The sequence below is a fragment of the Hesperophylax consimilis genome, chromosome 8 (assembly GCF_061612785.1).
Source record: "Hesperophylax consimilis isolate HC1 chromosome 8, BYU_Hcon_1.0, whole genome shotgun sequence".
NCBI classification, from domain to species: domain Eukaryota; kingdom Metazoa; phylum Arthropoda; class Insecta; order Trichoptera; family Limnephilidae; genus Hesperophylax; species Hesperophylax consimilis.
Genome location: NC_142843.1, coordinates 22,482,014 through 22,509,908, shown reverse-complemented (window position 1 = coordinate 22,509,908; position 27,895 = coordinate 22,482,014). Strand labels below are relative to the sequence as shown.

At 34.4% G+C, this 27,895-nt stretch overlaps 1 protein-coding gene across 2 annotated transcripts in view; it reads left to right on the top strand.

Annotated features, from left to right (window-relative positions):
- Positions 1-17,276: 17,276 nt before the first annotated feature.
- Positions 17,277-27,895, top strand: part of LOC149421733 (uncharacterized) — a 50,493-nt gene continuing 39,874 nt past the window's right edge. For both annotated transcript variants that reach the window (XM_089635051.1, XM_089635050.1), the window contains exon 1: positions 17,277-17,673. The gene's annotated coding sequence lies outside the window, so the exon portion shown is untranslated. The remainder of the gene's footprint in view (positions 17,674-27,895) is intronic.

Sequence of the window (27,895 nt, the reverse complement as noted above, 5' to 3'; positions counted from 1 at the left end):
CCTGTCATATCTAAAGATAAAATTTAATTTTAGTGTAATTTTTTTTTTAATTTAATTGAGTTCAAATTTAATAATATAATTATTAAGTTCTGCAAGTATTTTTTGGTTTTTGTTATTGTTGATAATTTGAAAATGGCGATGAAAGCCGAAATAGATGTTTCAATAACAAAAACCAAAAAATATTTGCAGAACTTAATAATTATATTATTAAATTTGATTTTAATTAAATAAAAAAAAAATTAAATGGAGTTCTACGAATTAAACACTAAAAGAATAAATATATAAAATTGAAACAGATTCAATACATTTAAATAAAAGTGTTCCACTTAGTAGTGTTGGAATAATCAAAATAGGCATCTCTCTCTTCCATAAATGTTTTTACAATCGAAATATATTTTGAATAAATCTCCCATATTATACGAATTATGGATTTGGATACCTAGACAAAAATTTTCCACAAATTTAGAAGGGTCTAGTTTTAATAAAGACGAAACAAAATGTCTCCCAACTTACAGAATACAAATTATTATTGAATATCTCTGTAGTTTTTAATTCGAGCATTCGATTCAAATTTCCCTCGATAACGTATTTTTAATACAAATCTTTTGTTTCTAAATAGACATCTCGAGTATGTTCGCCACTACATAAGCATTTTTTTTAGATCGATTATTAAGTGATGGCTGACTCAAGAGGCCAATTGAATTTCATGAATGCATACATGAAATCGTGAAGCTGTCAAATTATCTAATAAATAGTATCGTGCTTGACTTGCAAATACCAATTCAAGTACAAGTTCAATTTTAGCTGCCAAGGACATTACGCCAAACATGTGTGAATTAATACAAATATGTAGACGTAATAATCATTATTGGCTGAAAATAGGTGTGACATTTTACATAATCTTTACTAAAAATGCTAAATCAGAAGCGTTAGAATTAATCAAATAATATTTAAATATGCGTCACGAAAAATAAAATTCTTTAATTTATTCCACAATTTACTTTTAAGAAATGCATTGTAAATAATCATTTTATATTCTAAGTATTTATTTATGAATAATATTCCGATACGTTGTGATGTAATCATTTGCTACAATAATGTTTTTGCAATATACCTACTAATGTTTTTACGTAGGAAAAAATAGTTTTAAGTAAACACCAATGATTTGAATAAATATGTACCTACTTATAAAAACTTTTTAAATAATAATGATTTTTTTTTAAATATGTGTTCATTTTCTTTTAGTGTTTACAATAAACAACTGGCGTGACGAGAATTTATATAACCTTTTACAAAGTTAGTTGAAGTCGAGGATAAGTGTTTTTTTATAATTGCCACATTGACAGCGCCAATTTTGAACACATGTTTCTATGTTCCCATATACAGGGTGCGCCAGAGAAACTTACTTATTTGAAAAAATTCCCGACCGTTGAGTTGGGCAGGTAGAGGGGCGGGAGGGGGCGCATCTGGAGGGGGACTTCCCCAAGTTTGTTTCCCATTCTCGTCAGTTGCCATTATGCTGTGGTCTAGAGAGCAGCGGGGCTTCGCCGTCGAGAGCTTCTTTTGTAACGGTCGAATGCAGCTCGTTACAGGAGCATGATCGAGGAATTTTTTATTCCAAGCCTCGAAGAAATGAACGTTAGGGACGTGTGGTTTCAGCAGGATGAAGCCACAGCACACACAGCACGAAACTCAATGAATTTGCTGCGACAACATTTCCCCAACCGCCTCATCTCTCTCCGAGGCGATCTCCCATGGCCGGCGCGCTCTCCGGATTTGACTCCATGTGATTTTTTTTTATGGGGTTATTTGAAATCCTTTGTTTATGTCGATCGACCACGGACCATAGATCACCTGAAGAACAACATTCGCGATGCTATTGCCAATATTCCGATTGATATGCTGAGAAGAGTGGACGAGAACTTCAAAAAACGACTTAACCAGTGTATGCGCGATGAGGGTCGCCATTTAAAAGATGTAATTTTTAAGACAGTATGAAAAAAAATTTGGTACATTGCATTTTCAAATAAAAAAAGAATTACAACAATAACTACAGTGCTTTTGTTTTTATTGAACTTTCAAATAAGTAAGTTTCTCTGGCGCACCCTGTACATAGCACAAAGCACCTAACGCTGTTCAACATGAAAAAAACTTTCAATGAAGCAAAATATGTAAAAAACGAAACTTTTTGAATCCAAAGATTTAGACGGCAGTGTGTCTCTTAAAACACACCATCCTAATGTAATACATCAAAACAATATTAAATAAAATTAACCTTAGGATTTATAAGAAAGTCCTTTTCACTAGACATGTCTAGTCTCTAAATAGTATAAAATAAAGTCGCAATCCGTCTATTTGTTTGTGCGCTTAGTTCTTCTAAACTACGGAACGGATTATGATAGGGTCTTCAATATCATTTAGAAAATTTCTTCTGGAAGGTTTATATATATAATTCATGCATATTATGTTTATAGAAAGTAGTGAAAAGCCGATGTTTTGTAATCATGTCGAAAATAGAATATTTTCGGTCGCTTACATTGCTAAAGCTGGCTAAACCCTATGAGATAAATCAAAATAAAGTTCTACGGAATTGTACATCTTAAAAAGGCCTACAAAATAAAGTTCTACGGAATTGTACATCTTAAAAAGGCCTACAAAATAAAGTTCTACGGAATTGTACATCTTAAAAAGGCCTACAAAATAAAGTTTTACGGAATTGTACATCTTAAAAAGGCCTACAAAATAAAGTTTTACGGAATTGTACATCTTAAAAAGGCCTACAAAATAAAGTTTTACGGAATTGTACATCTTAAAAAGGCCTACAAAATAAAGTTTTACGGAATTGTACATCTTAAAAAGGCCTACAAAATAAAGTTTTACGGAATTGTACATCTTAAAAAGGCCTACAAAATTCTGCTAAGAATAACGCCCAGCAACGCCGGGTACACTACAGCTAGTCTTAATATTTACAAATTCAGTCTGCTTATGTTTGTGCTAGCAAAACTCGAAAAGTAGTCGACCGATATCGCTGAACATTTCAAAGTTTATTCTGATCAGTATAACCTAATTTGAACTAGTATTTTATTATTTTAATAATATTTTAATCTAGTTTATTCTAATCAGTAAAACCGCTGGGCTATCGCGTTTCCTTCAGACCCTCTCGCATCTCAATACATGTGTGGTGGGTTTTTGGTTTTGATTTTGAAAAATGTTTAAAACTTTAATCGGGTAGGGATAATATACATTTTTTTCATTGCAACACTAAATTACTACATTAATATCATGGATTTTCTGACAGGTTATTTGCAGACTAATCGAATTGTACGTAAAATTTAATAAAAATTGTAGTATGTAATTTTAAACATCCTCTAAGATAAGAGTTGTTCTCCATTCTCTATATATTTATGTTATAGGAGCCCAAGAGTGTGGCAATTGGCCATTTATTTAGAACAATTTAAAAATAATGCTTTTGCTGTTGTTATTTTGAACAATAAGAGGAAACGGATACGAACTATGTACGCCAACGCATTTGATACCAGGGTACGTAATGGCCCACAGCGCTATCTTGCAATTGAAATTGATAACACAAATTTAACAGAGATCTTGTTAAAAAGACCAACATAATTATTGCAGTAGCGGACAGGACAAATCCTGTTATTCCAAAATGATCAGTTATTTGAAAACGATTTAAAAAATAAAATTCTTCGGATAAAAATGTGTTTTCTGAATGATTACATTTTTGAGATTTAAAAAAGTTGAAAAATACCATTTTTTTCACAAAGAAAGAAGAGAGAAGTTTATCAGATGTATTATTTTAAATTATTTGTATTTTAATTGTGTATTTTTTTAAGAAAAAATGTTTTCAGAAAGAACGCGTTTTTCAAAAAGAGAAAGATTTCCAGAAAGACAAACCTTCAAATGAATTAACATGGTGATCTGTGGCTTATGCTATCTTGTTGTTTTGAATTTTCAATGATTCTGCTACTTTGAGTAGAATGGAGTGAAGAGTTTAATGTTTTAATCGTTTTAATGATATATCAGGATTTTTGCGGTTATTAACGATAACGGTAAATAGCGAAGGGGCATATTTTTTCATTAAAAATTGCATGATGTAAACTAGACGAGACCGTCTCTGTGGTCGCGGAGTACGGCATTCGACTAGCAATTCGAAGGTCGCGGGTGCAAATCGCGGCGTGCGCAAGTAAATTTTATTTGATGAATTTGTGTTATTTCACAATTTATTCATTTAAAATAACCAAGTTTGACTTGTGGCACGTTCCAGAGTGAAATATACTCTCAGTATAGCGTTGGTTTAAGGACCAGCATTCAGAATAGAAACTTACTCCCCCACCTTACTCTTCCTTATTTGTTTACCCCCCCACTAATTTCATCGTCAAAACATACCCTAATTTGGGATGCCATAGTGTAACTGGCTCCAGACTATTGGAAGCAGTTGGAACTCTTGTGCGGTATTCACATAAAAAAGACGAGCAATAAACATTTCCGAAACTCCAATTACCATAAAAAGTTTAAATTATTTGTTTGTACTCGATTGATTCCAAGACCGATTGAATTCAAGTCCTTCGAGCGCCATTCCTCGTTAGTGATTCATTGATTATAATTGCTCCATAAAAAGGTGTTGGATTCGATATGGAGGCGTCAAATTTGATTACGGAGCATTGTATCATCATTGTTATTGCTGTATATAAAGGTGTTGGATTCAATAAAAGAGGTGTCAATATGTACTTCTCATAGGTAAACAGCTACGCTTACTGCTATACAGAGATATGCTTTATTTCAAATAAATCCATTTCAAATGGAAGTGCAAAATGCAAAATGGGTATTTTCCATTTTGCATTTTAAATGCTTTTTTAAAAACCATTTTGCATTTTGCATTTTAAATGCTTTTCTCAATGCATTTTCCATTTTAAATGCTTTTTGCAACATTCTTCCTACTATCTCCACTCATCTTTTTTTCATAAGCCCCAAATATCAGTCGGTCCTCAACCTCGCTATGAGAGATAATTTCCATTTGTCAAGTTGCTCCCTGGTAGGAGCCCTGGCAATTGAGTGATACCATTACAAAAAATACTGAACATGGGGCCGTGACGCTGTAATATTAAATGTTATATATAGTTTCTATGTTTTTACGTTGGCAACATTAGTCCCGCGCAAATTTTTTGTGGTTTCATAATCTGTAGTCGTGGTGTTTTTGGATTTACCATCATGTATAATGTTTGTTCTACATTGATGTCCATTATTAAATGACAAAATTGTTTAAAAATTCTACATTTATTTTAATTGTTTGACCTTAGAAACCATTTTGCATTTTCAATGCATTTTGAAAATAGGTATTTTGCATTTTGCATTTGAAATGCTTTTCTAAAACCCATTTTGCATTTTGCATTTTCAAATAGAAAAGTTTTGACCCATTTCCATTTTGCATTTCAAATGGTTTTGGGTACCCATTTTGCACATCTCTGCTGCTATAGTATACAGGTGTGCCTTTTGGACCCGTGACCCGGCAAGGCAAGTTTCCTGGGTTCGAGTCCTTGATGTGACCGTATCCTTTTCTGATTTTTCTGTTTCAAATTTTCGTTTAGAAATCGCTAATATTGTCTTCAATAGTTAAATGATATTTTATTTTAATTAAATCATTTTTCTTCTTCTTAATTATTGAAAAAGTTCAATGGGCATACGTCAATTTATTATAAAAAGGGTGTCTGTATGTGCGCGGGATTTCAGCGAGTTTTATAATATCAAACAAACAATAGACATCATACTACATATAGGACATATCACGATATTTCGATGACAAATGATATTTTTGGTTCTTTTATTATTCATTTGACACATTTACGGGTAACAAAAGCATTTATTGAACGAAAACACGAGTACTTTCTACAAAATCCGTCACTCAATAAGGCCATGTAAAATTACAGCTACAAAGTATGTCAGGTACACATTGGTATATCCTCTATCGGAGAACAATTTATTGTTCGACCAGAACACCTGTCATAATTTGATGAAAAGTCCCATCTAAAATATTCATACATCGCGTTTTAACTGTAATTGATTTTATAATCAAAAATATCTAAAGGATGTTATCGTTTTAAACACGTCTATCACCATCGTCAACTTTCACTATTTAGTGTTGAATGAAGACCACTTCCAATGAAATTAATACAATCTTAGTATTGATAACGTTTGTACATTACATACTCATCCGAGGCCACACTCACACATTATCGTTAGTTTGATGGGTTAAGGCTGGGAACAATGTCATAAATGTAAAGTAATATTTTTGATGTCTTCATGTTTCCATTAAAAACCCTTATTTATCGACTTTAATTAAATTACACGCTTGCTTGGGCTATTCTTTAACCAATACTACTTATCTTTTACCGTATTAAGTGTGAGGATAGTGACATTTACCTCAATTTTCCACTAATGAAGTCCTTTTTGTTCGGAAGACCCATATTATTAATTGACTTTTGAACACCGCACTTTGTACAATACATCTTGAACTTTTCATTTGTCCAGCGCATTTTCCCTTCACTTTATTGTTGGTTTTCCACAAATGCCTGTAAAGTTATTGTATCTGATCGGCGCTACTGGAAAACACGGTCTTAAGTAGGTATCTACTTATCGGCTGACTCAACCATCCGTCTAAGAAAATTGGATAGCGGATGATTTTGAGAATCCTGACTGGCAGGAAAACAAAATGTTTCTATTTGTTTTCTACAATATAAGGACGTGCTTGTATTTTGAATTTCACGTTATAAGGAAATGCTGGCTTTACGAATCAACAAAAAATAAAAATGAATAATCGGCTACAAAAACACCTATAAGCAATTGGTTTTAATGTATGTATTTTGTATAAGTCAGGGGATAAAAATTTAAAAAAAGTTTTGATTATTTTGTTCTTTCTTACACTAAGTTCGTTGTGCTCCATGAATATTATTGATATTTTTTGTAGAATCGCACGAGATTTCTGAAACCTAGTCGAACAATAAATCTTAAAGAGAATTTTTTTTCGATTAACGTAAGCATTAGGCTTTTGAGATATTGCAAATATAAGAAAAATAGGAAGGAAACCTCAATTTTGTAAGTAATTCAGTTTATCGATGTATCATTTTAAACAACGTAAAGGAAAAATAAATTATAAGGCAGACATTCCGGCAGCTGTTACATTTTCCACGAAATTGAATAAATGATTAATTTGAGTTGACTTATGTTCTTCCTATGTAATTTTTACAAACCACCTTTATATCAGCAACATTCATATGGAAACTCCTTAAAAACCTTGATCGATTTTCTATGGACATTGCTCGTTTTTCTTCGTTTAAAGCCAACTGCACAATATTGAAGGTAGGGTAGGCTTACTCCCGTTTAAAGTTTCCTACAAAGCCAAATACAATATATTGTTCTCTCGTTAGAATAACTTTTATCCACCTGATCTTTACCGAAGAAGATAATGAAACATTTAAAAAAATATTTAATGCGAATTGATTAAAATTGCCAAGTAAGTGATTTCTTCAGAGGAGTAAATAAGTTTAACTGTTTTCAAGAGGAGTGGGACAACAGCAGAAGGATGGACGACAGGTAATTATTGGTAGGATCATGTAAGTTAAGGATAAACTCAATACTTTTATTAACCTTTCAGTGCTACACTTAATTTTGCCAAACGTCAATACCACCCGAGATTTTGATGGTAATTTAAGTGCGTCCGAAAATATTTTTTTAAAATTCTTTTGTTATCAATGCTAACAATTGTAATGTAATGGAAATCGAAAAATGCTTATTTTAGCTATTGAATATACACTACAATTTTTTTGCAAAAGCGCTTCGTGTTTGCCCAAAAGTAATAGAAAATAATAATTTTCTTAGAGAAAACTAAATTACGAACATTAAATCAACAGCATTAGCCAATTTTTGCTAAAAACACATACAGTTGCCATGATAAAAAACAGTATCAAATAATTAAAACACACAACGTGGGTTTCCGATAAGTTGCTGGACGCAATCTTGATTCATTATTATTAAAAAAAATTTCCAAAATTTGCAACCGACCCCACTTAGCTATATTTGTTGAAGTGTTTTTTACCTGTACAATCAAGTTTAGATATTTTTATTACTTAATTCTTTTAATGTGATTACCGCACAAGAGTTCCAAATGCTCCCAACCATCTGGAGCCAGTGAGACTATGGCGTCCCCAAATGGGCTATGTTGTGAGGCTAAAGGGTATTGGGGTTCATGTCCTTCTATTCCCCGAGAAGTTGTATTTATGTACCGGTATAATTAAATTCACGTATTATTATTAATGCTGCAATAACATTATGCATACACGTACGTTATTTAACGATGAAAACATCGATAAATTATGGTACAACTGAAGAGGCAGCGTTCAAACTTCTTTAACTCGAGGTCTCGGGAAACTCCCATTTTACACGCACATCTAAATTGTACGAATTCCTCGAAAGATTAATGGCCTACAAAACTATTTTAATTTTCTTGGGAGCACGGAAGAGTGACGGAGATAGTACTCGCCTCAGGCGACGGAATGTCTAATTTTTATCTGACTTTGGACGAAGAGAATTTGCAAATATTTGTTCATCCAAATATTTTTTTATTTCTATATTTGCAACATAACCTTCAATTTGACTTTCCGTATAAGTTTTACATTAAAGCTAAAAAATAATAACTCATTAAAAAATATGACGATTTTTAATAAATGATAAGAAAAAACATGTTTTTGTAGATAAGACCAATTCATATAAAACCTACGTGATTTTGTTTGTGGTAAAGATGCAACTAAAAAGCGAAAACAGTTTTTAGGCAAAATTATATTAAATCGTTGATGAGAGCTATTTTGATTTTGGCAGTCAAACTGTCTCCGGACCGTCAACGTTTGATCAGTTTTTATAACATTATATTCGACCTCTTAGGACGGGTTGTTTCGGAGAATTTGAACAATTCATCAAATTTCAACGTTCATTTTCGGGTTCTGTGAAAGACTTATTCAAGTTCATTGTAGGTTAGTTGCTTGACAAAACTGAAATAAAAACAGAACATGAAAATATCTTTCACAGAACTTGAAAATGAACGTTGAAATTTGATGAATTGTTCAGATTCTCTGAAACAACCCGTCCTTAAACTACCATTGACCAAACAACTGAATGCATAATTTGACAAACCGTTAATCGGTGGTTAACGGAGAACGTTCAAATACCAAAAATTCAAAATGTTGCAGATCGTCAATTTCTGACGATGCTAACTTGTGAAGATTTTCAAAAAACCCCAACCTAAGCCAAACAATTTTCTGTAATATATTATTTAGATACTCTCCACCTCTCTATTATGAAAATGTAATTGAATATAATCTGAAATACAAATATTTATATAACTTCTTAGGTCCAAAATACGTGAACTTTAGAACATTACTACTTAATTGAAGATAAAACAGAAGAAGTATAAATAAACTACACAGATCTCTATAGGACTTTCTAATTTTAAATTATAAGGTACCTCATGATTCTGTTATCATGTAGCCGAATTAGTGAACAGTAAAAAAGGCATGTTCAAATAATTTGTCACCACGCTACGTATTACCAACCAATTTTTCACACGTAAAGCACCTTTCCTGATTAACATAGTGCCCAGCCAGCCAAGACGAAATCGCTCCTATTGTGATATGTGTGTTTGTATAAGATACATTCGTGTTCTAATTATACCACAACTGTTTCGGAGCAGATAATTAATCGGTCTACCGTTGTCTGATTCTTCTTATTTGAACTAGAATTGAAGACCTTGCTCACATGGCACTTGAAGATTGGTTATATGAATGTACACAGGGAGTTTGTGAATCTCTGATGCAGAAGATAGAAGTTAATACAGATATAAATACACATATAGACCTACTAATTTATACTTAATTGTATTTCAACTTAACAAGTAATGCAACATATAATGAAAAAAGATATCTCCAAGGTCCTTGTCATATTTGAACTATGAACTCACAACAAATTAATATAAACTCAGCGACAGCGAACAGTAGGAGTCCTCAGTGTGGACCGAAGATGAAGGTGAACTTCGCTAACATTCGCGGTCTGCACACCAACCTAACTCCCATCCACCACCACCTTCTCTCACAAAATCCCCATCTCCTCTTCCTTACGGAAACACAGATTGCCGAGCCCCTAGATACCTCCTATCTGAACTGCCCAGGATATCATCTGGAAAGCCTTTTCAGGCCCAAAGGAGGTGTCTGCCTTTACAGCCGTGCTGACATCAGCTGCGCTCATCTCGCAAATATCGAGAGCGCAAAACACGAAGTGTTATGGGTACGTGTGGATCTCACCGGTATGATGAGAATTTATGCGTGCCTATATCGCTCACCAAACCTTGCCGAATCAGACACTGTTGAGTTGTTTAAATACTTGAGTGACACTGTAGATATTCTCTTGCCCCGTTACCCATCGGCCGAGTTTGTAATCCTGGGGGACTTCAATGTTCATAATGAACAATGGCTGAAGTTCTCGGGCCCAACAAACTCTGCCGGTAGATCAGCGGAATCCATTGCTCTTATCCATGGACTAAGCCAACTCGTAGAATCTCCGACTAGAATACCAGACATCCCATCACATCGAGCCAACCTACTCGATTTGTTTCTCACTAGTGAGCCACTCGGGTACAGAGTGGAGGTGACAGCGCTCTTAGGATCCTATGACCACTGCCTGATTACCACCTCTGTCCCATCCTCCATGAACCGTCAACCTGAAAAACATGTAAAGAGGAAGGTATGGCACTACAGGGCAGCAAAATGGGACGGCATGCGGTCTTTCTTTGGCGCCTTTCTTTGGAGTACTGTATGCTTAAGCTCCGAGGACCCATCAATTTGTGCACGCGAGGTAGGAGAAGTAATCACATCAGCAATGGATTGCTACATTCCCTTCTCCGTCAAATCCTCTGGAGCGGGCACAAAACCGTGGTTTGACCATCGCTGTGCTGAAGCTGTCAGACTCTAAAATACGGCTTTTAATGCACTCCGGAAGATTAGCTCCATGAAAACCTTTCGGAATACCGAAAACGGGCAAGGGATTGTAAGAGAGTTCTAAATAGAGCTAAGAGCGATCATGACCAGAGAATTGCGAAAAAGCTGGCTGACTGTCCCACTGGTAGCCGTGCTTTCTGGTCACTCGCTAGCTCAATCGGAAGAAATTTCTGCAGAACCACTTTCCCACCTCTGACCAAGCCTGATGGTCGGCTGGCTAACTCGGCCCGCGAGAAAGCTGAATTATTAGGCAAAATTTTCGCGGAAAACTCAACTCTTCAAGATAACGGAGAGACTCCCCCTTCCATTCCGCACTGCGGTTTTCAAATGGAGGAACCGAAGATCCGGAACAAAGAGGTTCTCCGAGTCTTGAACGAGCTGAAAGTCGACAAAGCCAGTGGGCCGGACGGAATACCTGCCTTGGTCCTCAAGAGGTGTTCTGCAGAAATGACTCCAGTGCTCGCGAAATTATTTAGGCTCTCTCTCAAAGGTGGAAAGGTGCCAGATCTTTGGAAAAAGGCAATCGTCCACCCAATCCCAAAAAAGGAGGACCGCTCCGACCCTTCTAACTACCGCCCCATAGCCATCACTTCCATACTCTCGAAGGTATTAGAAAGGGTGGTTAACAACAAATTGCCCACATATCTCGAGAATAACAATATCCTAAGCGATCGAAAATATGGATTTCGTCGAAACCGATCGTGTGGCGATCTACTCGGATATGTGACGCATATTTGGGGGCGGTACATGGAACGTTTTGGTGAAACTCAAACCGTTGGGTTGGTATCTCCAAAGCCTTTGACAGAGTCTGGCACCGGGCGCTTATCGGGAAGTTACCATCGTATGGGATCCACCCAACCCTGCATAGTTGGATTGCAGACTTTCTGAGGGGAAGAACAATTCAAACCGTGGTTGACGGCTCTTCTTCCTCACCACACCAAATGAATGCGGGGGTGCCACAAGGATCTGTGCTGTCTCCGACGCTGTTTTTATTGCACATCAACGATCTCGTTGAATGTGCACCAATTCACTGCTACGCTGATGACAGCACCGTTCACGAGGGTTATCTTTTTGACAGGCCCCCTTCCACCTATGATGTCCGAACAGCTCGGGAAGTTTTGAAGCAAAAAAATGACCACCACCTCGAGATGGTTCGTGCCTGGGGTAAGGCCAACTTGGTCAGTTTCAACGTCTTAAAAACCCAAGCGTGTCTGATTTCGGCAAAAAGGGAGATCAATGACTGTATGGTGCAATTTGATGGGAGCACTCTCCCCAATAAAGACTCCATTGAAATTCTTGGAGTTACTATATCAGACCAGCTCAAGTATCGGGGATCCATAGAATCCCGAGTAGATCAGGCCTCCAAAAAGTTGGGCGTCTTGTACAGGGCTAGGAGATTCTTCAACAGTGACCAGCTGCTGACCCTGTACAAGTCTCAAGTCCGCCCAACTATTGAATTTGGGAGCCACCTTTGGGCTGGTGCCCCAAAATACTTGATAAACCTGCTTGAATCTGTGCAAAAGAGAGCGATCCGTCTGATTGACAATCCGTTGTTAACAGACCGATTGCCTTCTCTAATGCATAGACGCAATGTAGGCATGCTGTGTCTGTTCTACAGGTATTTCAATGGAGCCTGCTCCAAGGAGCTAGCAGCATTGATTCCTGATGCACCGGTGCACGTGCGCGAAACTCGACGGACACGAACTGAACACCCGTTCACGGTTGACGTTGGCTTCATGAGAACGGGCCGTTTTTACGACTCGTTTATGTGTAAGTCGGCTCGTATATGGAACGAGCTACCGGCATCTGTTTTTCCTCCCTCCTATAATCCGAGCCTCTTCAAGGCCCGCATTAACAAATCCCTTCCTACAGCCCCTACCTTATTCCGCCTCACAACGCCGCCCAACCGGGTGGTGACATAGTTCCCCTGTCTGTACACTGAACAGGCAGGGACACTCTTGTGAGGTGTCACATAAAAAAAAAAAAATATATATATATATATATATATATAACCTAAGACATATTTAATGTTCTACCAATTATTGTTTAACTGACATATTAAATATTTCCTATTTGCAAAACAATATGATGCAAATATCAGTAACCTCCGTCACCGTCTCCAATCTCAGTGGTGGAGCGGTAAGATCCTCGACGCTGGGACCAGAGGTCGAAGGTTCAAAATCCTGCGAATTGCAATGTTTTTTTTTTGCACATAATATATGGATTATTTCTCACTCTTGGTTGGCATATCATATACTTTAATTAGAAACACATTTTCAGAAAGAGCAGCATGCTGAAAGAAAAGGTTAATTGAAACATGTTTTTTGTAATTATTAATTTTTTGTTTGTTTTTTTTTAATCCAATATCAATGCAATGATATTAGCCGATCCCGGACTAAAAATACAAAACAGTATGTTTTTAAGAAGTCGTTGACAAACTGCTATCTATCAGTTCAAAGGGACTTCATTGTAATTTTGTAACATTTTAAAGAAAAAATAAACAAAGGAAGATATTACGCAAAATTAAAATCTACTTTGAGTAACCGCACCCGAAAACTTATGTAGGAACTTTCGCATATTCCTATTCCCCTATTTTACATTCCATTCCGTACCTTTCCTTTCCCCACAATATTCAAAATAAAAATATAAATCAGCAGATGGTAAAGATAAAAAAGTTCTCACATGTTTTTAATCAATTACAAAATAAAAACATTATTTTCTAATTCAGATAATATTGAAAATCAATGAAATAATCTAACCGAAACACACAAAACACAAATGTGGTCAAATTACAAGATGCAGTTATCACAATATGAGATAATATTGTATTGTTCTGTAAATAAAATATTCGACCACCTTCAAAACAATCCACCAAAATTACAATACCATTGAATGTCATGTTCAAAACTAATTGAAATAATTAGCCACACATTAGGCTGATTGAGAGTTTGGAAGTGCGAGGTGGATACATTTTAGAAACACCGGTTTTCCATTTCATATAGACACGTGCGTGCCAAATTACTTGTTAAATAATTTACCTGTCCAGGTTAACAGAATGAGGCGATAACTAGAAAGCTGTCAATCAAATAAATCAACAATTTGGAAGGTCTTCAATGAAATGAATATATGTTTTATTTTTAATATCAGCCGCCAAAAAGTAGTCGAAAATTAAACACGTGGATATAGGTATCGTAGCCAGAGTAGATACAAACATGCATTGCTTGCATGCGGTATGTTTCTAACTTGTAATTCAAGTAAATAAAGCAAATACAATTCAAGTGAAATAAAAAAAGAACGTATCGTAATTTGATCGAAGTGTAGTGCACTCATTGTCGTTTATCCGTAAAATACAATAAGTGGGAGTAAGCAAGATAATAAATTACTATGATTACTCTCATCACTGTCATAAGTGTAGACCTACATACACACAATAATTACTCAACACATTCAACTACAAATTTTTGACAAAACATGATCGTTATATTCAATCTGTAGTTGAATGGGAATTGACAGCAAATTCAAATTTTAAGATAATTTGGACATGTGGCTCGCCAAACTGAGAATCTCATAGTAACTGGCAAAGTATTTGGCAGGAGAGGCAGAAGAAGGTCACCAATGCACTGGAGTATAACTGGCGTCCGGTAGGTTGGTATCCTTAGCTCTCCACACAGCACAGGACTGCCAGGAGTGGAGAGGCCTTGCGCCCCATGGACACTGGAGTGGAGGTCACGATCCTCATAAAGTGCATAGAAATGACTATTCTAAGCAGAATGACTGATGACCTTTAGTGTGCAGGTGCGTGTAAATTTATTTTCATCTCATGGGAAAAGGTGTTGATTGAATATATTCTATTTGTGCAAACATCTGGTACCTGAAATATTGCAAAACGTAGCTTGATTTGACGATCAGTTATAACCTTGGTTGAATATTATTCTAAACTTCAAACTTAGAAAAAAGGTCTGGAGCTAGTGGAATCATGGAATCCCCATTTTTGAGGGGATTTTGTGAGGAAATGGGAAGTGGTGATGAAGAAGAGAATTTGGATACTGGTTTCTGCACCACCTGAGGTGATTATAATTTTTTTCTTATTTTATCAATATTTTTTATGTTTATCGATGTATTTGTACATTTTCCCTTTTATTCTGGCTGAAATTTTCCAGAGTTTTATTGAAAAAATTAATTTGTCTAGCATCATTCATCGTTTATCATTATCTGTACTAATTCGTGATTCATACTACTAATTTCTGTCATGCAGGGACACTCGATTCGTTAAATATATATGTAGATTCAATTTTAAAAAAATCGAATCGTTGGTGAAAATCACCACACTAATATTTTTTGCATTTCATTTTCGGTTGTCTAAATAAATCTTTAAAATTTCTAATCCCAGAACGAAAATTAAATTTAAAAAATACACTGTCCGTTGAGTTACAATGATGATAATATTTTATGTTTCCAGGCAACACTCCTTATAATAATAATAATATTTGGATAATTTTTATAGCGTTGTTTTTGGGCAAAATCACCTCAAGGGCGCACCGATATAAAACTTTCGACATAATTGTTCTCGGAAAAAGTGTTAAATATTTTTTGTTTGCTTATCAATGGCCTCGAAATATGTAAACTGACAGATGAATGTATGCTGACAGTATCAACAGCGCCAGTATCAGTATCAAATGCGATCAATGCATTACCAGTTCGAGCAATTAGAAAAGTGGTTCCCAAAGTGGTTCCCAAACGTCCTCCAAAACTCAAAGAGAAAAAAGTGGGTGTGTCAAGCCTACGCAAGACAGAAGTGAAACTTCTAGTATTCCTCTCTCTCTATTTTCATTTCATCAAAAATTAAATGAATTAATTAAATGAACTACAACTATAAATGTAAATGTAAACGCAACACAAAACGCGAACACAACTTATCACAGCGGGAGCACGCTGCTAACTGATTCACTGGTCGTGGTGGGCGTGGCCGCGCAAGTGCGCTACCGGCCGACCTGCTAAACCGAACTCGTATCTCGCTCGTAACTCAAAGCAAAACGTTCGTGAGCGGCTCCCCCACCTCAACAAGCGCATATGGTGAGAGAGGGACAGTGAACGGTGAGCGGTGGTGGGGGTACCCGCATTTTCGTGTCGATCCTGACTCGGTTTTACTCCGTCCCCGAATTACGCGCCTAAAGAAGTTTCACTTCAAAAAAACTCAAAACTCAAAGAAAGTCAGACATTTAAAAATGTGTTGAAAATAATCGTTTACTAAAGCGATATCATTTTTTTTTGTGTTGCACTTGACTAAAAAGTAATGGTTTGCGGCAAGAAATATACAATTATTGCTATTTTTTAGGAAATTTGGAATGCATTCAAGATGCACAAACAAACGTCTGAGAAACTTTTCAACATCCATTCGTATACGTTATCAAACAACCTAACAAACACCTCGATAGAACAGAATAATTACCAAATTAATCTAAATAAGGTACAGAATAATCTAAAAAGTGCGGAATTATAATGAATACTCGTTTCTAAGTTCCCCGGGGTATCCAATAAAAAATGACTAAAGTTATTTCCACGGGGATACCCTGTTAGCACCTCCCCCTTTGGGGTCAGGAAAGGTTCAGCTGCAATACTGGATAGTGGTATAATACTTCCAGCCACACTTCGATACCCCTGAAGCCTAAATATGGAGGCTTTCGTGGCAGCGGCGTCGGCCAACCCGCGCATGCGTCGCAAACTTGCGAATTCAGCGTCCCCACGGTGTTGCCAGACTTGATGGGATGGATAGTTCTATCGGTAAAATTTAGATTTAAAGTTCGCTAATGTTGTTTGAAATTACGATTTCTAAAAATCGACGATTTTTCTTTTCATAAAACATTCATTTTAGCCAAAAACCTGAGCCTTTGAAACCTTTGACACATTTTAAAACGAAAAACAAAATTGAAGATTGTTGAAACTCAGACATTTTTTTTAAATTTCGTAGTTTGATATATTGAGTATTTACAAAAAAATAATTTTACGATACTATAATAGGAAAAAAATAATCTTGCTCCAACGAACAATATTTTCCCACGTTTTTGACCAAATATATCGGAAAGCCTTAAGATGGCAACATTCGATGCCGCCCTGGGTAGTCCGCCACCCTCCCGGATTTTCCGCCCCCGCCCTACCCTCTGCCGCCCTCAACTCGCCGCCTGATGTGCGATATAACACACCACAGCCACGACGCTACGCGGCAGAGGCGATGCGATCCATACAACACAACACGAAACGCCGCACAATGCCAAACAGTGAATAGTGTATACTAACTCGCAAACCTTCCGCGACGTAGCACGTCCGCGATCTACTAATCAAACCACACCGAGATGTTCGCGGATCTTTTGTGAGATCTCCTCCATCTTCTTATATGGATCCTTGAATCTCTCTTATCTCAGTGAGTCTTTGTTGTTGATCCTGTGAAGTAGCGATCGCGAACCGGAACAGGTTGTGTTTTTCTGCCGTGAAGTGATGTTTATTTACGTTTGCCAGGATGTCTCCTGTGAAACTGTGATGGCGGGTTTCTCTTGAGACTTCGAAGGTTGCGGCCCGTGAAATTCGGGCCCCCTTAGATCCTTCAGAAAATAAAAACAATAAGGTTGGTACACATTTTCATTCATCATAAATACAATCATCAGAACAATGTGCGTTATATGAGTCGTATAGTTCCTATCTACGATAAGTCCACTTTCGTGAAATGTTGGCAAATTAATATTTTTTAATTACAGGGTTTTTTAAATAAAAACTAGAGAATTATTTATTAAGTGGGCTTTGTTGTCAAACTACGGATGCAAATAATAAGATAAAACCATTAATTTCATAATAGTTTATGAGTAATTACGTACATAATGATGGACTTATCGGCATTTGAAAGTAACTGTCAAATTAATCGTATATAGGAACTCACCAGCCTGTACTTATCGGTGTTTGTTTCTTAACACCGTTGAAATGTGAATGACAAGTATAGGGCCAACAAAAAAAATGATTTAAATGAAAAGAAAATATTTAATGATTTTTTTTTTTTTAATAAAAGTTAGTTAAAAAAGTGCATAGAAGAAAAATTAAATAAAATACAAATGTACTTACGAAATTTTTTTAGAAATTTTTTACAAAAAAATACGATGGATTAGAATGTGTTTACAAAAAAAAACATAAAAATATTTTTTTTATTGTTTTCCGAAAAAAATAAACAAAATATTTGTTGTACTCTAAACAAAAGTAAATAATCATTGCAATATTTAAGAATTAAACAAAACCAATTTATTGAATGAAACATAATATTACTATAAAAAGTAAATGCGGATATTTTATGATTACAATTTTTCTGTATTTATCACAAAATATTCAAAAACTATTGTGCTAATCATCTAAATTATAGAACAAAACACAAAAATATTATATAAAAGGAAATGCAGATATTTTGTGATTACAATTTTTCTGTATTTATCACAATAAATTCAAAAGCTATTGTGCGAATAAACTAAATTATAGAACAATATATATTATTAAAATGATGAAAGAAATGTAGCAATTTTATGATGATAATTTTTTTTTTTGATAATTATTTTTTTGTATTCATCTCGATAAATTCAAAAACAGATATTTTATACAAAAATCGAGGATTTTCAATTATTAATTCTTAATAAAAACTCGTGGTTTTAAACAAAAACAAGTGTATTATTTTTATTAAAAAACTTTTGTTAATTGGCCCATAGTATTATGTACCTTACTTATTACAAGAAATAAATAAATAAAATAAAAAACTTTTGTTAATTTGTTAATAGTATTGTGTACCTTACTTATTATTAGAAATAATAATAAGAAAACTGTAATAAAGATTAAACTTGAAAACAATATAAATACAAACTTTAAAATTATTAAAAACAACTGAGTGAAGTTTTGAGATCACCCAGTAATGGCCGACTCTCAATGAATGATTCCACTCAAAATAGGAGATTTTTAAGGACCTATTACACGTGTTTTTATCCACGTGTTTTTTGCAAGATTCCTTGATGATAACTCGCTTTCTAGATGTATTACCCGCCACTTGAACAACATTTGTGGTTAGATCGGACATTATTTAGCTGTAAAAACGTATAAAAAGGCAGACACTTTTACAAAAAAACTGCTTCAGCGGCCATGTTAGAATTTAAGAAATGCTTCCCCCCCATTGGCTGCCTGGACGAAATCTTTCTCGCTCATTGGCTGCCTGCACGAGCGGTGGACTTATCGGCTTTTGGAACATACTGCTCCGTGGATTTATCGTTGTTTGGAACTCATTGCGATTTTTAAATCCACTTTTCGTAGGTTTTTACGGCCGTTTTGAACTCATCGATATTTGATTAGTATGCTAAAGAGCCGCTAGAGTAAAACTGCATCATTAGTTCATTTTTGGAGAAAAGTAGACTTATCGTAGATAGGAACTATACGACTCATATCACAGCGCGGAAATTGCATGGATTTTTCAGTGAATTGTTTTCACTTTTTTTTTCATGTTGTTTATCTATTTTTCGCTCTCGTTTTAAAGTCCGTAATAAATAGCTGCGCCGTTACAAAATAATTATTTCTTGTGTCTTTTCGATTTACTGTTTTTTTACGAAGATGCATCTTATAAATTTAGAAGATTTATACAAGCATTTTAGCATTTGAATACTTTCGCTTCGATTTGCATATTGTTTTTTTAATGATTGCAAATCTCTAACACATAATTTGTGAGGTGTTGTTATTTATTCGATATTTTGGGTGCTAAAAATGTCGTTAATTGTTTTAAACGTATTATGGATACTTAATAATATAATTATAAATACTCAAATACTACAGAAAATTAATGTAAAATAATAACATGTAATGTATTTACTTTTCCTTTGTCCCACCGTATCTTCCCGTAACTTCAGCACAATATCTGCTAAAAAAAAGTTTCTTTCAAATTATTATAAGCAATAATAGTCGTCTGAAATATCCATACAAATTGAAAATATCTCCCGATTAAAAATAAATGCCGCCAACCCCAAGGGAATTGAACCCGTACCTTCTGATGTCCGGCCAGGTGCTCTGGACCACTGAGCCAAACACGCCAAATAATTAAATATGACCTAGTACTTCAATCAACAATTACTGCTTATTCCATTTTTTTTCACCTACATACAACCAACAAGCGACTAATTATTGCTTGTAATAATTTGTTATCCTTTGTGCTATACATAAAAAACCTTGTCATATCTACAGTAGTTTATCATTAAAAAATAATAATAATAAAGCTTCTTTCTTTCTGTTGAGAGTTTTAATGAGTTTTCTGTGTAAAACTTCTACTAAAACCTGAAAAAAAATCCCGTTATTGCGTAGAACAATTAACGTCTTATACGCCTACATATTCGCGCAAAACACTTTAAGTGGTCCCATTTGTTTTTTTCTCTATCTTCGTACAAAATTTTAAGATCACCTCTAGGTCTTGTTCTTGATAGCAAAAAAACTTGTTCCTACTACGAATGTCTGTGGTCGAATAGTATTTTTTGCTATAATTAACGACAACCGACTTCAAAATATGTTAAATACATATATATTTATAATAAATGTAGCTATATTCATTTAACCCAGTACAAACACATGCTAGCGGTTTTTTTAATCTATGCCATAATAGCAACACCCATTCGAATCATTTTTCAGTCAATCTGCGAATATTATTTGATTATTATTCAAAGCTACAAATTGTATGGAGAGTATGAATATAATTATATACATTGTGAAAGTAATTATATAATGCATTTTTTGCAAATCCCTTTAGAGTTACATTTGATATTGAAATCAAGATTAGATGCAGTAGGTGCTAGTAAAAACATAGATATATATATATTACAAAGCCGCAACAATTGAATCTATTTGGTCTCAATTTTACGAGTCGATGTAAAAGGAGAATCTCTTTTATTTTAATCTCTGAAGTGTTTATTCTCACTAGAAATATTTTTTTGCAAACACCATTTTGCGCGACTTTTTAAATGTTTTTTTAACATATTTGAAGCGGATTGATTTACCTACTTGGAGTCAAACATATTACCTATGTTAGTAGCTTAACTTTTTTCTGCCTTTAAACGATTTTATTTTTATATTACACGGAGAAAAATAATATTTCTAATTGAAATTTTCACATTTTTTAATACAACTTTATTTTACATATTTTGTAATAAAAAACAAACCAACCAAACGGTTTCGGTTCACCCTGAACCTTCTTCAGGGTTATATAAAAAATTTGAAAATATGATGATGAAGGTTCAAGGTAAAATAAATAAAAAATATTAACAATAAAGTGGCAATAAAAAAACGGTATTTATTTTTAATTATTTTTGCTAAATTTATTAAGAATCTCTTCAAAGTAATCGTAATCCATGTAAAAACGGGATTGCAGGCCTTTAACGAATGAATTGATAGGTTTCCTAACTTTTAGTAAGAGAGGAATGTAGTATCACGATGTTGGAACACGAGTTCATAAAATCAATATGTTTTTGCTTTTCGTTATTATTTATTATCAAGGCAGATTTAGCTACATGAACATGTTCCGAAATATTAGGAATTGGCTAAAAGTTTTTCGGGAAATGGACCTCAATCCCGTTTTTAACCGGATTACGAATAATTTGATAACATTTTTTCATAAATCAGCAAAACTAATTTTTCTCAGTAAATATTTACTCATTGTAGGATAACTATGTCTGATTTCTTGTAAATTTAAATGAAAAGTACATTTTTGAAATAGTTTGCAATTTGAAATTTTTTGTTTAAGTCGCAATTTTTGTCAGAAGATTTGTTGAATAAACATATTGACCAATTCCATTTTTCTAAGAAATTGTTCGTTTGTTGAATTAAAAGATTTAGCAATTAAATCGCTGTGGACGGGGAATGTTGCTTTTAGTGCCCGAGCGCTAAAAATGGCCAGTGATGTAGATAATCGAAAAATTCAAAAAATTGAAGACAGGATTTTTATATGTGAACTGTGAACTCTTGGACAAAGAGAACCTAGCCAGAAATTTGATGTCGGGTTTTTAATAAATTACACTGTGTCGGTGAGTTATCATCCCGTTAAAGACATAAATTATTTGATTACATACCTGAGCAACACCGTAGACATTCTCTTTCCCCGGTACCCATCGGCTGAGTTTGTGATTCTGGATGACTTCTATAAACAATGGCTGAAGTTCTCGGGCTTAGCAAGCTCGGCCCCTCAGATCAGCAGAATCCTTTGTTCTTATCCATGGATTCAGCCAACTCGTAGAATCTCCAACCAGAACGTCTCATCACATCGAGCCAATGGATTCAGCCAACTCGTAGAATCTCCGACCAGAACGTCCCATCACATCGAGCCAATTCGCTCAATCTGGTTCTCACCAGTGAGCCACTCGGGTACAGAGTGGAAGGTTACAGCGCCTTTAGGATCCTACGACCACTGCCTGGTTACCACTTCTGTCAACCTCCTTGAACAGTCAACCTGACAAGCATGTAAAGAGGAAGGTTTGGCACTACAGAGCAGCGAAATGGGACGCCATGCGGTCATTTTCATCACCTTTCCTTATAGTGCCGCCTGCTTTAGTTTAGAAGTCAATCAATCTGTGCATCTGTGCTGAGTTGGGAGAGGTAATCTTATCTGAGATTGATTGCTTAATTCCCTTCATTACCCGCATTAATAAATCCCTTCCTACATCCCTTATCTTAACCCGTCTTACAACGCTGCCCAACCGGGAGGGGACGTAGCTCCCCTGCCTTTACACTGTACAGACAGGAGCCCTCTTGTGAGGTGTCGGATAAAAAAACCGAAATAATCGAATCAATGTTTCCAATGATTTTTAAACCTTTTCCCTGCAAACGGTTTTCAAAATAATTCTCATCGATTATTTTAGATCCACTGCGGAGCTCGAGTATTTTAGAATTCAAAATAAAAAAAAATGTATCCACTGGACCTTATTTGGCCAAAATGTAGGCAAATTTAAGAGAATTTTGAAACATTTATTGGAATTATTTCGTAAGCTCCAGCGCGTTAGAATCTTCGATTAATCATAAATTTAACTTAGTAATTTCACATTCTCGACTTATTTGTTTTTGAAATTATATGAACAGAAATTTTAGATTTTTTTTTTCTTAAGAATCTTGGATCATATGTTAAAATATTAAAAATTAATATTTGAATTAAAATTCATAGCAGTGTTTAATAAGTAGGCCATATAAAATACACATAAGTCATAATATTTAAAATTGCTCCAAGTAGGTACCACAAAAGACAATTTTAAAGTAAATAATGTAAACTTAACGATTTTTAATAATTTTTCATGAATTCTAAAAATATGCGATAAACGATCAAATGTAGGTGCATTCAATGGCTCTGTAGCACTATAAATACTTAATATAAAAATTCGCTGATATCATTTTTCGAAAGAGGGCTGGAAATTTCTAAACGAAACAATTACAAATTTTCGAGCGCTTAAGGCGAAAATTATATAATATATCAGAATGCTCCATTGGTTAAGCTAATAATTTACTTTGGCATTGTATTCTTTTCATTTCATAATCTTTCATGTCGAAATGGATATCTCAATTACAAACGCCACTAGAATATAAGTAAATCGGAATACATTTCTAAATTATAGCCAGTTTCTAGTGAAATTAGAAGTAATCGAATATAGTAGAAGAGAACTAATGATATATGTATTTGTTTTATTTAAATTTATTTTTATGTGAATTCCGCACAAGAGTTTATGTGGATGATCCCAACTGCTCCCAGCCGTCTGGTGTTGTGAGATTTAATGAAGTTCGAAGGGTAACTGCTACCACTTGTCTGGAGCCAGTGAGACTATGGCATCCTCAATAGAGTTTTTTTGTGACACTGAATGAAGTAGGGAGAGTAAGGGGATGGAGAGAAGAAAGGTTGGGAAGGATCTGGTCATAAAATACGGCTAAATCCAATTCAAGCAATGTTTCAATTATGAATGGTGGACTTACACAAGGGTGATTATGACAGTATTTCCATTCTGGACCGTTCTGTAAGTATACTAAATATTACTTTAAACGAAAAATTTGTGAAATAATAAAAATTAATCAAATAAAATTTACTTGCGTACGCCGGTATTTGAACCTGCGTTACCGCTTGACCACGGAGTCCGTTAAGTTAATTTAGACTTGCGATGTTATTAACTACTAGTGCTAGATTTAATATTTTTCAACAATAATATTGAATCAAATTTCATAATTTTTTCAAAGCAACAACATTACCATAACGAAATACATTTTTTTCAAATAATTAACTCATGCATTCATCGTAATAACATAACAAAAAACTAATAAATAGGAGGTCAAATGAAGGTTAAAATAATGCACACCAAATTGAAAATAATGTAACATGATTTCAATGTATCTGGTTTCATTTCGCAGAGTGCACGATAGAAAATACTATACGAATAGAATGGAAATCCTGATGTACAAAAGGTATTACTTAAGATGGTGATAGTGAAAACTGTCGTATCGTAACCCATTCGCCAGAAAATCGTGATCGCGTTATACCGTGTTTCTAGACCAACTCACCAACTTTACATTATTCCATAATTTGCAAATTATAATTATAAGTTGCACAATCTGGAAATATTCTTTGTTCATTCATGTTGGCTGGCGTTTTCCGAAGAAACGATGAAAAATATCACAAGAAACTTCATTGACGTAAACATAAAATGACGTTAATAACTTTCTACATGACTTAACTTGATGTTAATCGTATGATTACGTCTGGGAAAAAAATCCCTTTATTTCACATACTTTGCCAAAAGAAGATATTATTATAATTTTAATGAACACAGTAAGAATACAGAAAACAGCTTAATCTGTTCAACTAGTGAGTTTATTTAAAATAAAAAACGAAATAGTAATTATAAGTACTTACGCACATTTGATGGACGAGCAATTTTGCTGTGTTTGTCTTTGTCATGTCCTACAATTTTAATAATTTATTTTTATTTTTACGTATTGTAGAATATTGGTTTGTTATATATTTTTAAAATATCAAATTGACAAACTTCAATCAGTGTTTAATGCAGCAGCGCGGCTCATAACCGGGGTTTCAAAATATTCACACATTTCAGAACACCTTCGTAACCTTCACTGGCTTAAGTGCCCTGAAAGAATCCAGTACAAACTGTGCTGGATGGTGTTTAAATCCATCAATGAAATGGCCCGACCCTACATCTCTGAACAATGGGTCCCGGAAAACACGGGTCTGAGGCAGTCAACTCTTAGATCAGCAACATCATCAGCAGGCAGACTGATGGAACCTAAGCGCAAGCCAAATACTAAGTTTGGTGATCGCGCTTTCGGAGTATCTGGGCTGAAGGCTTGGAATAAACTCCCTCCGGAACTAAGATCCATAAGAAGTCCAACAGAATTCAGTTCTAAACTAAAAACTTACGTTTTCAAGCTGTCATACCCTTAAATTAAATATACCATTCCTGAGAGAAAGTCCAGTTATATTCAATTTTCCAATTATGTCCTAAATCCTCTATCTAAATTTCACTAATAAACAATTAGATAATGTTAATTAAGTATTAATCTCAAGTAACCTACCAGGTAAGTATTGTACTGTATATTATCTCCATAAATAGATCTAGTAATAACATAGATCACTGAAGAAATGTATTATAAAATTGTACAGCGCCCTTGAGGTGATTTTGCACAAAAAAGGCGCTATACAAGTCATCCAATTATTATTTTGCTGATTTATTCATTTACTTTATTTAGTGAGTTAAGTACAACTGTCAACCTGCATATATATAAAATTAATTATTTGGATCGAAAGGAAGTGAGTATTAACCGTGACCCATTTCTACATTCAACTAAACAGAGTCTGATTTCGTATTTAATTTTAGGTAAAGTAATTATAATAATTGGATTATTTGAATAGCGCCGTTTTCGTGAGAAAATCACCTCAAGGTATGCAAGATAGATTTTGTGGTGCCTCAAATAGCTTGCATAATATATGTTTTGAAAATATACAGTTTTTAAAGAATCCGTTACTTCCATGTGTCTATCACCTTTTTTAAGGGATGTTACCTAGGAATTGTTAATATAATTATTTACAATTATACGACTATCAAATGAGTTTTTTTTAAATATATAACTGAAGTGCCGCACTAAAAATCATTTGTATTCATTAAGTGATAAATTGAAGATGTCCACCGATGAATCCTCATTATTTCCCTCCATTAGTTGAGTGGGCAATAAGGAGTATATATTAGGGTAGTTAGTTCCAGAATTTACACAAAAAATCGCAACTTCTAGTTATCTGGTATTGGTGGAAACTTATGTACAATTTAAATGATTAAAACGTCTACAAATTTGGCGAAAATGTCCAGATGTATATTTTTAACGTTATGGTATGGTGCAAAACCTTCATCGTTATAGATTTTTCACAGGTAGAACAAGATTGTTTCAAGATAATCTGCAGCCGTATGTAAAATATGTTAAAGATGTCTCAACATCGGATAATAATGAATGTGGTCAAGGCGAGTCATTCATAGTAGATATCTAGTTTAATCTTAATCTTAATCATAGAAATAAGTTTACCTAACAGAAGTGATTTGATGATGACGACTTGCATAAATTAGATGATGCCATCGAAACGTAAATGGTTAATACACTGAATACTGATCGTTTGCAATAATTAATACGATTATTACCCGATTTTCATCGTTAATTGGGTTAATAAGTGCCATTTTCACTAAACGGAGTATTTCTATTGTTGAATTATTGTAAAATGTTTTTTGACTACACATGAAAACGGCTCAACTCAACGCGGTAATTGGCGAGGAGGTATTAAGCATCACAGGTCTTTCTTACTGTCCGGTCTGCTGAAGTCCCGGAGGGTACCGATGACGCAGAACTTATACAAAGCCTTCATATGTAACGTGTGGGCATAAACTCTCATTTCGATTTATAACTGTAATAACTTCTAAACGGAGAGATAAAAAATAGTTGATGTCATTCATGAAATTCATTTTTAATGAAAATTATATCATGTATCCACCGTTGGCATTCATTCACGTTCTCTTCTTTGCATTTTGCAGTGTTACTGATGTAGGATGCGCAGTTTCATGAAGTAATAAAAAACAACAATTAAAGTAACAATAATTTATTTCAATTTAAATTTGATCTTTTTAAAATTGTGTCTTCAAAAAGAATGTGACGATTTTCGTTCGCTGTGAAAGGGCGTTGTTCCTTGTTGTAATTCACAAGTTTAATGTCTAAAATATCAAAAAAATAATAAAATGAAATGTCCACAGATAAAGTTAATTATCATTTTCAAGTTTAATTCGTATAACTCCATTTTTAATTTAAAGTTTTTCTTTAATACTCGTATATACAATAATATTAATATTTAATTCATAATTTTTGATTTATTTATAAACAAGTTCTTAGTTAAAGTGGAGTAATTATTATTACGCTCGGCAGCTGTTTCATCTTCCGAAGGAATTATTTGATAAAAAAAGATTATTTTTTAATGATAAACTAATGTTTATAAGACAAGGTTTTATGCATAGCATAAAAGATAACAAATAATTATAAGCAATAATTAGTCGCCTGAAATATCAATACAAATTGAAAATATCTCCTGAGTAAAAATAACAGGAATTGAACCCGTGCCTTCTGATGTGTGGTCAGGTGCTCTGAAACCACTGAGTTATGTCGGCTTATTTCCAACCCGCCAAATGATTCAATATGTACCAGTACCTCAATCAACAATTACTCTTCTCTTCCCTCCCTTCCGGTCACACGATGAAAATATACAATACATACTGAAA